Below are 12819 nucleotides of genomic sequence, written 5' to 3'. Positions count from 1 at the left end.
CCATAACATTCTCCAAAGTCATAAGTACATAAGTAATACCACACTGGGAAAAGACCAAGGGTCCATCGAGCCCAGCATCCTGTCCACGACAGCGGCCAATCCAGGCCAAGGGCACCTGGCAAGCTTCCCAAACGTACAAACATTCTATACATGTTATTCCCAGAATTGTGGCTTTTTCAAAGTCCATTTAATAGTGGTTTATGGACTTGCCCTTTAGGAAACCGTCTAACCCCTTTTTAAACTCTGCTAAGCTAACCACCTTCACCACGTTCTCGGCAACGAATTCCAGAGTTTAATTATGCGTTGGGTGAAGAAAACTTTTCTCCGATTTGTTTTAAATTTACTACACTGTAGTTTCATCGCATGCCCCCTAGTCCTAGTATTTTTGGAAAGTGTGAACAGACGCTTCACATCCACCTGTTCCACTCATTTTATATACCTCTATCATGTCTCCCCTCCGCCGTCTCTTCTCCAAGCTGAAAAGCCCTAGCCTCCTTAGTCTTTCCACCTTTTCCAATTCTACTATATCTTTCTTGAGATGCGGCAACCAGAATTGAACACAATACTCAAGGTGCGGTCGCACCATGGAGCGATACAACGGCATTATAACATCCTCACACCTGTTCTCCATACCTTTCCTAATAATACCCAACATTCTATTCGCTTTCCTAGCCGCAGCAGCAGCACACTGAGCAGAAGGTTTCAGTGTATTATCGACGATGACACTCAGATCCCTTTCTTGGTCCGTAACTCCTAACGTGGAACCTTGCATGACGTAGCTATAAATCGGGTTCTTTTTTCCCCACATGCATCACCTTGCACTTGCTCACATTAAACGTCATCTGCCATTTAGCCGCCCAGTCTCGTAAGATCCTTCTGTAATTTTTCACAATCCTGACGTGAGTTAACGACTTTGAATAACTTTGTGTCATCAGCAAATTTAATTACCTCGCTAGTTACTCCCATCTCTAAATCATTTATAAATATATTAAAAAGCAATGGTCCTAGCACAGACCCCTAAGGAACCCCACTAACTACCCATCTCCATTGTGAATTCTGCCCATTTAACCCCACTCTCTGTTTCCTATCCTTCAACCAGTTTTTAATCCACAATAGGACATTTCCTCCTATCCCATGACCCTCCAATTTCATCTGTAGCCTTTCATGCGGTACCTTGTCAAAGGCCTTTTGAAAATCCAGATACACAGTATCAACCGGCTCCCCTTTGTCCACATGTTTGTTTACGCCTTCAAAGAATTTGAAGTAAATTGGTCAGGCAAGATTTCCCCACACAAAAGCCGTGCTGACTTGGTCTCAGTAATCCACGTCCTCGGATGTGCTCTGTAATTTTTTTTTTGATAATAGCCTCAACCATTTTCCCTGGCACAGACGTCATACTCGCCAGTGTATAATTTTCCGGATCTCCCCTGGAACCTTTTTAAAAAATCAGCGTTACATTGGCCACCCTCCAATCTTCCGGTACCACACTCGATTTTAAGGCTAAATTGCATATCACTAACAGTAGCTCCGCAAGCTCATTTTTCAGTTCTATCAGTACTCTAGGATGAATACCATCCGGTCCAGGAGATTTGCTACTTTCAGTTTGCTGAACGGCCCCATTACGTCCTCCAGGTTTACCGTGAAGTCAGTAAGTTTCTCCGACTCGTCCGCTTGAAATACCATTTCCGACACCGGTATCCCACCCAAATCTTCCTCGGTGAAGACCGAAGCAAAGAATTCATTCAATCTTTCCGCTACGTCTTTATTTTCCTTGATCGCCCCTGTACCCCTCGGTCATCCAGCGGCCCAACTGATTCTTTTACCGGCTTCCTGCTTTTAATATACCGAAAATTTTTTTTTTGCTATGTTGGTTTGCCTCTAATGCTATCTTTTTTTCGTAATCCCTCTTGGCCTTCTTTATCTGTGCCTTGCATTTGCTTTGACACTCCTTAAGCTGCTTCTTGTTGTTTTCAGATGGTTCCTCCTTCCATTTCCTGAAGGAGTTTCTTTTAGCCCTAATAGCTTCCTTCACCTCACTTTTCAACCAGACCGGCTGTCTTTTGGCGTTCCGTCTTTCTTTTCTAATTCGTGGAATATGTTTGGCCTGGGCCTCCAGGATGATATTTTTGAACAGCGTCCATGCCTGTTGTATAGTTTTTACCCTCTCAGTTGCCCCCCCTAAGTTTTTTTTTTGTTTTTTTTTCTCATTTTATCATAGTCTCCTTTTTTAAAGTTAAACGCTAACGTATTTGACTTCCTGAGTACAGTTACTTCAAGGTTGATATCAAAACTGATCCATTCAAGGATGATCGTTGTTCTTGTGCAACTCTCTCTTTCTGTGGAATATAGTAAGACTGAGTAAGTGGAGGAAAATTAGATTCCGGTATTTCCAAAATCTCTTTCATATATCTTTTGAGCATATCTAGTGGACTAATCAGATTCACCATTGGAAAGTTCACAAATCTTAAGTTGTCTACGCATATAATTATCATATATCTCTTGAAACATCAATTACAGAGTAGACGGCAGCAACTTTGGTTGCAGTTGTAGCTCTGCTACCAGACAAGCAGTGGTTATTTAGACTTTTCTTCCGACATAAAGCAAAATTATTTTTGGGACATAAAGTACTACTGTTTCCTGATGTTGCAAGGGACACCCAAAGAAAGAGGAAGCAATTCCTTTTATTAAAACCAGCCGTTTTACGTCTTGGACCCGAGCCAATTGTCAGCATTTGTGGCTTCAAAAAATGCTATTGGAGTTCAATGAGGATAGCTTTGAAATAGCTTTGCTATATGCTAATTTTCCTGATGTTTTTTTTTCTTTTCCTTTTTCTCCTATTTCTTGGAATCCTAGTAATGAGGACTTATGTCTTATCACTTATTAACGATGATTACCTATTTATTATTTTTCTTTCTTTTAGAGATTGTGAAGTTATAACACTTTCCTATTCAAGTGTATTCTTGGAAAAAAAAAAAGATATCAAAACTGATCATATTATGATCACTGTTATCAAGCGGCCCCAGTACCATAACGTCCCTCACCAGATCATGCACTCCACTAAGGACCAAGTCTAGAATTTTTCCTTCTCTCGTCGGCTCCTGCACCAGCTGCTCCATGAAGCTGTCCTTGATTTCATCAAGGAATTGTACCTCTCTAGCGTGTCCCGATGTTACATTTACCCAGTCTATATTTGGATAATTGAAGTCACCCATTATTATCACATTGCCCATTTTGTTTGCATCTCTGATTTCTTTTATCATTTCTGCGTCTACCTGCTCATCCTGGTGAGGTGGACGGTAGTATGCTCCTATCACTGTCCTTTTCCCTTTTATACATGGAATTTCAACCCACAATGATTCAAAGGTGTGATTTGTGTCCTGCTGAATTTGTAATCTATCTGAGTCAAGGCTCTAGTTAATATACCATGCTACCCCTCCACCAGTCCAGTCCACCCTATCACTATGATATACTTTGTACCCCGGTATGACATGATAGTCTTAACAGCGTTCTTCAGAAGAGAATTCATCAGGGTTCATCCCTATCTGGACGACTGGCTGATTAGGGTCACCTCTCGGTGATAACCCTCCTTCAGCCCTTGGGTTGGGTGATCAACTTTGCCAAGAGCCAGTTGCTCCCCTCCGAAACATTGGAATATCTAAGGTTTTGTTTTGACACTCGCCATGGCAAGGTGTTTCTTCCAGACTACAAGAGGCTGAAGCTTCTGGAGCAGATTCGTCTTTTACAGATCCACATTCCTCACATGTGGGTTTATGTGCTGGTCCTGGGGTACATGGCAGCAGCCCTAGATATGGTCCCATGGGCCAGAGCTCAAATGCATCTCCTCCAACATTGTCTCGCTGGTCCCCCAGGACCCAGGATTACAATGTTCATCTGTTTTGGACCCCACCAGCAAAGCACAGCATGTCATTGTGGTTTCAATCCAAAGATCTGCAGAGGGGGAATCTGTGTTGGCACGATTTAATGGAGTGTTGCCACAATTTGGGTTTCTGGCAGGTACTTGTGACCTGGCTTAGCCACGGTTTGGAAAACAGGATACTTGGTCTGACCTAGTATGGCTACTCTTATGTTGTTACGTTTGCGACACCCCAGTAGAAGGTGGTGGTAACAGATGCGAGCTTAACAGGTTGGGGAGCATATTGCCTCCGTGACTATGCGCAAGGCTTCTGGAGCAAGACATAAGGTCTCTGGGATATAAATCGCCTGGATCTCAGAGCTGTTTGAAGAGCCCAGATGGCATTTTGGTCCATTCTTGGCCACCCAGGCCAGCTTCTGTTAGACAGTGTAATGGCAGTAGCCTATATCAACAGTCAAGGAGGTGCTCGAAGTGTCCGTCTATTTGGGAAGCTGGACTATTTTTCTGGGCATAGAAACTTGTGCTTCCTTGTCATCAAGCAGATGAAGCCATTACGTATGGGTTATGTCCATCAACCAGCAGGGGAGATAGAGAGCACTCAAACTTTCACAGTGCCCTCTTGGTCAGCTAGCTCCACTGCCTCCCCAGTATTCTCTATCTCCCCTAGCAGGGTGGCTGCAGCTTGTTCGAGCTCCAGAAAAATCTGCCGGGAGGTGGTTCCTGGCTTGCCAGTTGTTAACCGGGGTGTTGGAGGCTATAGCAGCTTCACTTTAAAGGCACATAGGTTAGCCCTTTCCCTGCCTTACCCATACCTCTGTGGATGTGGACATATTGCCTTGCTTTCCCTGTCCTTTCCCACCAACAGTGGATGCAGGCATATAGGTTCGCCCTTTCCCTGCCTTTCCCACTCATCTGAGCCTCTGGAGTCTTCAATACCTCTGCTTTCCTCACAGCTTAAAAAAAAAAAAAAAAAAAAGTCGCGTCGCGTTTTTAAACGTAGAGACGCTGGAACAGAGGTTTTTGACCTGATTTTCTGCAGGATCGTAGTTGTACACTAGATCCTTTGAGGTAAGAGTGTTTTCCAACTCCGGGGTGGGCCCGCGATCGGGGCGATTTTGGTGTGAAACTGCCATTTTGGATTTTACCGCCGTTTTTCGGCGATGGCTGCGGACAATGTAAAGCGCTGTTCCACTTGTGGCAAGCGCAAATCAGCAGCAGGGCTCTGTAAATCGTGCTGTACTGGCGTAGGAGCCGGCCCGAGCATGGCGAGAGATGTTTCTTCCTGCTCTGAGCTGGCAGCGGGCGCCATTTTGCTTACACCGCATGGCGCGGCCTCCGTGGTCACGGAGAGACCTGAGCCGGGTGGGGCACCTCAAGATGAGGTTATTTCAGGAGTGGCTGGCACCGGACAGGATTTGGGTGCCCAGGGTGAGATTTTCTCCCCGGATTTTGTGCTTTTGCTGCATAAAGCATACATGATGAAAAGAGCCCTTCCTCAGGGGTCGCCTGAGGCTCCTCTGATTGCCCCCCCAATGGATTCTGGCCTGGGACTGCCCAGTGAGGCTTTTTTCCCGGATGCTTGGCCTAAAGATAAGCGCAGAAGGGTTAATTCCCCTTCAGATTGTGGTGCACCTTCCCCCCCCCCCCCCCCCCCCCCCGTGGTCGGGGTGTGAGGATTCGGAGAACTCTGACAGACGTTCTTGGTCTGAGGAACCAGAGTCAGGTGCGGATTTACCACAGGATCTGGATGATCCCTCCGCGGTGAGGATTTTCCACCGTGATGAGCTGCCAGCGCTTATTTCAGATACCCTGCAGGCCCTCTCGATTGAAGATCCTGACAGTGGCATGGCCTCCTCGGGTAATCCCAGGATGGCTAGTACCAAGAAAGCTGCTCGGGCCTTCCCTTTGCAGGACTCCATCCTAGAGCTTGTTTCGGCTCAGTGGGCTGACCCCGAGGGACCTTTGAGAGTTTCCAGGGCTATGGGGCAGTTATACCCTCTGCGTGAGGGGCATTTGGCTCGTTTTCAAATGCCTTCAGTGGATGCCCTAGTCACTGCGGTGACAAAGAGAACTACCCTCCCTGTTGAAGGAGGTGTTGCCCTGAAGGATGTTCAAGACCGTAGGCTGGAAACAGCATTGAAACGGTCCTTTGAAATTGCAGGTCTCACTGTTCGGGCGTCTGCATGCAGCTGTTATGCTGTTAGAGCCTGCCTAGCTTGGCTGCAACAGGCAGTGGCTCAGCCCGGAGATGGAGCGGAGCCCTTCTTGGATGTGGCTCCGCGGATGGAGGTGGCCTTGTCCTTTCTGGCTGATGCCCTTTAAGACCTTGTCAGAGCTTCGGCTAAACAAATGGCAGTAGCAGTGGCGGCTCGCCGTCGTCTGTGGCTACGACACTGGGCAGCGGAAATGGCCTCTAAGCAAAGGTTGAAGTTGCCTTTTCAAGGACTTCTCCTATTTGGTGAGGAGTTGGAGAAAATTGTGAAAGGCCTGGGTGATCCTAAACCCCAGCGCTTGCCCGAAGATAGGCAGAGGCCTTCCTCTAAGGGCCAGGCGGTCCACTCCTCGTACAGACCTCGCTTCCGTGAAGCTAGAAGGTACCGCCCGGGGCGTTCTGCTGGGTTCACTTCACGTGCCCGTGGTCAGCAGAGGAACTCCTTTCGCTCGGACAAGCGTTCCGCAGCCGGTGGCTCAAGACCAAGAGTTCAGGGGCGACCCTCTCAATGATGGTGCGCCGGCCCTCTCCTCGATGCCTGTCATCGGAGGACGGCTTTCCCTCTTTGCCGAGGAGTGGGCCAAGATTTCCTCAGATCAGTGGGTTCTGGACCTGATCAGAGATGGATACAGAATAGAATTCAACGCCCCAGTAAGAGACGTGTTTGTGGAGTCCCGATGCGGTTCTGCCGTCAAACGGGCGGCGGTGGAGGAGACTTTGCAAGGTCTGATTCTGTTAGGGGCTGTGACCCCGGTGCCTCCCGCCGAGCAAGGCTGCGGCCGATACTCCATCTACTTTGTGGTGCCGCGAAAAGGTGGGTCCTTTCGCCCTATTCTGGACTTAAAAGAAGTGAACAAGTCCCTGAGAGTGTGGTATTTCCACATGGAATCCCTGCGCTCCGTCATTGCGGCGGTACAGCCAGGAGAGTTTCTCACGTCTCTAGACCTGAAAGAAGCTTACTTGCACATACCGATTTGGCCCCCGCACCAGAAGTTTCTGAGGTTTGCGGTGTTGGGAAAGCATTTCCAGTTCAGGGCCTTGCCTTTTGGCCTCGCCACAGCTCCCCGAAACTTTTCGAAGGTAATGGTGGTAGTAGCTGCTTTTCTCAGGCGAGAGGGTATCAGGGTTCACCCGTACCTAGACGACTGGCTCATCAGAGCAGACTCTGCAACAGAGAGCTTACAAGCTACAGTCAGAGTGGTCTCAGTACTGCAATTTCTAGGCTGGGTCGTCAATATGGCCAAAAGTCACCTGACCCCTTCTCAATCTCTAGAATTTTTGGGGGCCAGGTTTGACACAGTCTCGGGCTATGTGTTCCTACCCGAGCTAAGGCGGTGCAAGCTTCAGAATCAGGTCCGTCTGCTCCTGAGGATGCCCCGCCCGCGAGCTTGGGACATTGTCCAGCTGCTGGGATCGATGACAGCCACGATGGAAGTGGTACCCTGGGCGAGAGCGCACCTGAGACCTCTACAGTATTCCCTACTCCGGAGATGGTCTCCTATTTCTCAGGATTACCAATGCAGACTTACTTGGCTCCCTGCGGCCCGACTCAGCATGGAGTGGTGGCTCTCGGACAGCATGCTGCGGCGAGGAATGCTGCTGACGCTCACCGTTTGGTGCCTAGTGGTAACAGATGCCAGCCTGAAGGGCTGGGGCGCACATTGCAAGGGGAAGCATGCCCAGGGTCTATGGACACCCGAGGAGTCGGAGTGGTCCATCATCCGCCTAGAGTTGAAAGCGGTGTTTCAGGCGCTTCTGGCCTTTCAAGTGACCCTGGAAGGATTGGCTGTCAGAGTGATGTCGGACAACACAACAACGGTGGCCTATATAAATCGACAAGGCGGAACACGGTGCAGAGCACTAGCCGCGCAGGCCGAACTGATTTGCCACTGGGCCGAGCTGCATCTTCAGTGTCTGTCGGCAGCTCATATTGCAGGTCAGAGCAATGTGCAGGCCGATTATCTGAGCAGGCATCAGATCGATCCAGCAGAATGGAATCTGGCAGACGAAGTATTCCTGCAGATCTGTGCCAAATGGGGCAAGCCCGTGATGGATCTAATGGCGACAAGTGCCAATACCAAAGTCTCGTGCTTCTTCAGCAGACGGAGAGATCCTCGCTCGGCGGGGTTGGATGCCTTTACTCAACCCTGGCCTCCGGGTCTACTTTATGTGTTTCCCCCATGGCCCTTGATAGGGCGCCTGCTCTTGCGGATTCGGCTGCACCCAGGAGAAGTGGTCCTCATCGCCCCGGATTGGCCAAGGAGACCTTGGTATGCAGACCTCCGACAGATGTTCCTGGAGGCTCCTCTGCTGTTTCCTCTGGTACCGAACCTGTTGACTCAGAGACCGGTAGCCATGGAGGACGCCGGCCGCTTTGGTCTTACGGCATGGCTATTGAGAGGGCACAATTGAGGGATAAAGGTTATTCCAATAAAGTTATTTCCACTCTCCTGCAAGCCCGCAAGCGGTCCACTTCCGTGGCTTATGCCAGGATTTGGTGCCTGTTTGAGTCTTGGTGTGCTTCCAGAGCCATTGCTCCAATGCGGGCTCCTGTCTCGCCGATTCTGGACTTTTTGCAGGAAGGTGTACAAAAAGGCTTGGCCTATAATTCCCTGCGGGTGCAGGTGGCAGCGTTGGCCTCCCTTCGTGGTAAGGTGGAAGGCGTGTCTTTGGCTGCTCACCCAGATGTGGCACGGTTTCTTAGAGGGGTGCTTTGGCTCCGACCTCCAGTGCAAGCACCCTGTCCAGCTTGGAACCTGGGGCTAGTTTTGAAAACCCTGCAGGCATCTCCTTTTGAGCCGCTTCGGCGAGCATCGGAGAAAGATTTGACACTGAAGGCTGTTTTTCTGGTGGCCATTACCTCGGCGAGACGGGTGTCAGAGCTCCAGGCGCTGTCCTGTAGAGACCCATTTCTGCAATTTTCAGAGTCCGGAGTCACGGTTCGGACCGTGCCTTCCTTTATGCCTAAGGTGGTTTCAGCCTTTCACCTAAACCAGCCCATTCTCTTGCCCTCTTTTTCAGAGGAAGAGTTTCCAGAATCTTTTGGGCAGCTGCACCTTTTGGATGTGCGCAGGACTCTGCTGCAGTATCTGCGAGTTACTAACTCTTTCAGGACTTCTGATTATCTGTTTGTTTTGCTATCCGGTTCTCGCAGAGGGTCTCCAGCGTCTAAAGCCACTATTGCCCGCTGGCTCAAAGAAACTATCTTTTCAGCTTATCTGCTGGCCAGCAGGGGCCTGTAGCCTTTAAGGCGCATTCTACTAGAGCGATTTCTTCCTCTTGGGCTGAAACTGGAGCACTGTCTCTTCAAGAGATATGCAGTGCAGCAACATGGGCTTCTAAGCTCTTCTTTGCCCGACATTACAGGCTGGATGTGGCTGCCAGGAGGGATGCGCATTTTGGTGCACAAGTGCTAGCGCGTGGTGTGGCTTGTTCCCACCCTATCTAGGGATTGCTTTGTTACATCCCATACGTAATGGCTTCATCTGCTTGATGACAAGGAAGGGAAAATTAGGTTCTTACCTTGGTAATTTTCTTTCCTTTAGTCATAGCAGATGAAGTCATGAGCCCTCCCTGTATGATTGTCTGTATGCTGTGAATCTGTTTTTCAGGTTCTGTTCTAATTTCCTGAAGTTCCTTCTTTGGGAGAAAGTTGGAAAACAATCTTCAGGATTCATGTTCAGTTTAAATTTAGGAGGATGTGTTCATTCCCTCCAGTGTGTTGGGAGGATGTGTGATTCCCTCCAGGAGGCGCGCGTGTTCCCCTCCAGTTCTATACATAGGAGGATGAGTTCATTCCCTCCAGTGTGTTGGGAGGATGTGTGATTCCCTCCAGGAGGCACGTGTGTTCCCCTCCAGTTCTATAAATAGGAGGATGAGTTCATTCCCTCCAGTGTGTTGGGAGGATGTGTGATTCCCTCCAGGAGGCGCGTGTGTTCCCCTCCACTTATACAATAAGGAGGATGAGTTTATTCCCTCCAGGAGGATGTGCATTCCCTCCTTTATGAGTTCATGCCCTTGTGATGGGCCATCATTCGCTATGAGGAAAGCTCTTGTGATCCCCATTGCGGTTTGCCATACTGCTTTGGAAGCTTCAAATACTGAAGAGGCAGTGGAGCTAGCTGACCAAGAGGGCACTGTGAAAGTTTGAGTGCTCTCTATCTCCCCTGCTGGTTGATGGACATAACCCATACGTAATGGCTTCATCTGCTATGACTAAAGGAAAGAAAATTACCAAGGTAAGAACCTAATTTTCCCATATGATATCGGCTGCTCACATAGCAGGATCCTTGAATGTTCAAGCAGATTTTCTCAGTCGCCACTCCCTGAACCCCGGGGGAATGGGAGTTATCACCCAAGGTCTTCCTGATGATTGCCCAGCTCTAGGGGATGTCATTGGTGGACCTGATGGCATCTGCAGCAATGCAGAGGTGCCTCGAATTTTCTCAAGAAAGTTTGGCTGCAAGGGGATCGCCTTACTCCAACCGTGACAGTGGGTGTAGTTGCTATTCAATACCTGAAAGGGGTCATCCATTTTAAGGTTGGAGTCTTAACCTGATCCTTGTGGCTCTCTAGAAATCTCCTTTCGAGCCTCTTGGGGAAAGCTTCAGTGAAAGAAATTTGAAATCTGATTTTCTCTGGTTGCCATTTTATCAGCTAGTTGAATTTCTGTGCTTCAGGCGCATCATGTAGAATTCCCTGCCTTAGGTTCTCTAAGGCTGGAGTCACAATTCAAACAGTAGTAAATTTAAAATGAATTGGAGAAAAAGTTTTCTTCACTCAACGTGTAATTAAAGTCTGGAATTCGTTGCCAGAAAATGTGGTAAAGGCGGTTAGCTTAGCAGAGTTTTAAAAAGGTTTGGACGTTGTCTTATTTATTTTGTTTGTTACATTTGTATCCCACATTTTCCCACCTATTTGCAGGCTCAATGTGGCTTACATAGTACCGTAACAGCATTAGCCAGTTCCGGTATGAACAAATACAAGGTGATATTGTGGTAGAATAAGGTTCATGTATGGTAAATACATTAGGGGAACTTAGAGAGGAAGAGGTAGGATATGTCCATTACGGTCTTTGGTTATGTTGTGTCACAGGTAGCCAGGTTTCTTATGTTGGGTCGATGGGGTAAGCCTTTCTGAACAGGTTTGTTTTTAGTGCTTTCCGGAAATTTAGGTGGTCGAGCATAGTTTTTACTACTTTTGGCAGTGTGTTCCATAGTTGTCCACTTCAGTAGGAAAAGCTGGATGCATAAGTAGATTTGTATTTGAGTCCTTTGCTGCTTGGGTAGTGGAGGTTTAGGTATGATCGTGCTGATTTTGTAGTGTTTCTGGTTGGCAGGTCTATGAGGTCTGTCATGTATCCCGGGGCTTTGCCGTAGATAGTTCTTATCGTGCAGATTTTGAAAGCAGTATGTTCTTTGATTGGAAGCCAGTGCAGTTTTTCTCGGATGGATTTGGCGCTGCCAAAAAGCGTTTTTCCAAATATAAGCCTAGCTGCTGTGTTTTGGGGGCGGTTTGAAGCTTTTTTTTTTTTTTATGATGTGTTCTTTGCATCCCGCATAAATTCCATTGCAATAGTCTGCTTGGCTTAGTACCATTGATTGTATCAGGCTGCGAAATATTTCCCTCGGGAAGAATGGTTTCACGCGTTTGTTTCCACATTGCGAAGAACATTTTCTTTATGGTGGATTTCGCTTGGGTCTCGAATGAGAGGTTCCAGTCGATTGTTACTCCGAGAATTTTCAGGCGGTCTGAGATAGGGAGGGTGTAATCTGGGGTGTTAATGTTTGTGGGTTTGTATTTATTGTATTGGGATGAGATGATGAGACAGTGTGTTTTTTCTGTGTTGAGTTTTAGTTGGAATGCATTTGCCCATGATTTCATGATGCTTAAGCTGCAAGGTGATGATATGTTTGTGCTCAATTTCACTTGATATGTTCTGGTGATTTGGAAACCCTTGATCCATTTGAGAGTGTTTCCACTGATTCCGAAGTAATCTAGGAGTCTTAGTAGTATATTATGGTTGACCATGTCGAACGCACTGGACATGTCAAATTAGAGGAGAAGAATGCTTTTACCTATTGTTGTTTCCTGCTTGAAGTTAGTTAGGAGAGTAAGTAGTACTGTTTCAGTGCTGTGTAAGGGGCAAAATCCTGATTGTGAATCGTGTACTATTGTGAATTTGTTTCCTAAAGGAAAAGTCCATAGACCATTATTAAATGGACTTGGGGAAAATCCACTATTTCTGGGATAAGCAGTACAAAATGTTTTGTACTTTTGTGGGATTTTGCGAGGTATTTGTGACCTGGATTGGCCACTGTTGGAAACAGGAAGCTGGGCTTGATGGACTTTTGGTATGTCCCAGTATGGCAATACTTATGTACGTATGAATTCCAGAGCTTAATTATACGTTAAGTGAAGAAAACTTTTCTCAGATTTGTTTTAAATTTACTACTTTGTAGCTTCATTTTGTGTCCCCTAGTCCTAGTATTTTTGGAAAAAGTAAACAATTGATTTACTTCTACTCGTTCCACTTCACTCATTTTAAACACCTCTATCATATCTCCCCTCAGCAGTCTTTTCTCCAAGCTGAAGAGCCCTAGCTTCTTTAGCCTTTCCTTACAGGGAACTTGATTGTAGCACACATTACGTCTTTACCCCACCCATAAAATACTTGTTTTACTTGGGTTCGTTTTCAAATTATTAAGCGTCCACTGAGAAATTCAAACACTTG

General features: G+C 47.4%; 1 protein-coding gene across 4 annotated transcripts in view; it reads left to right on the top strand.

Moving 5' to 3' along the window:
* RESF1 (retroelement silencing factor 1) overlaps window positions 1-12819 on the top strand; it is a 130758-nt gene that overhangs the window by 85310 nt on the left and 32629 nt on the right. The window lies entirely within an intron of this gene.

Source organism: Microcaecilia unicolor, chromosome 9 (assembly GCF_901765095.1).
Source record: "Microcaecilia unicolor chromosome 9, aMicUni1.1, whole genome shotgun sequence".
NCBI lineage: Eukaryota > Metazoa > Chordata > Amphibia > Gymnophiona > Siphonopidae > Microcaecilia > Microcaecilia unicolor.
Note: the sequence above shows the minus strand (reverse complement) of the source record. Positions and strands in the feature narration are given on the sequence as shown.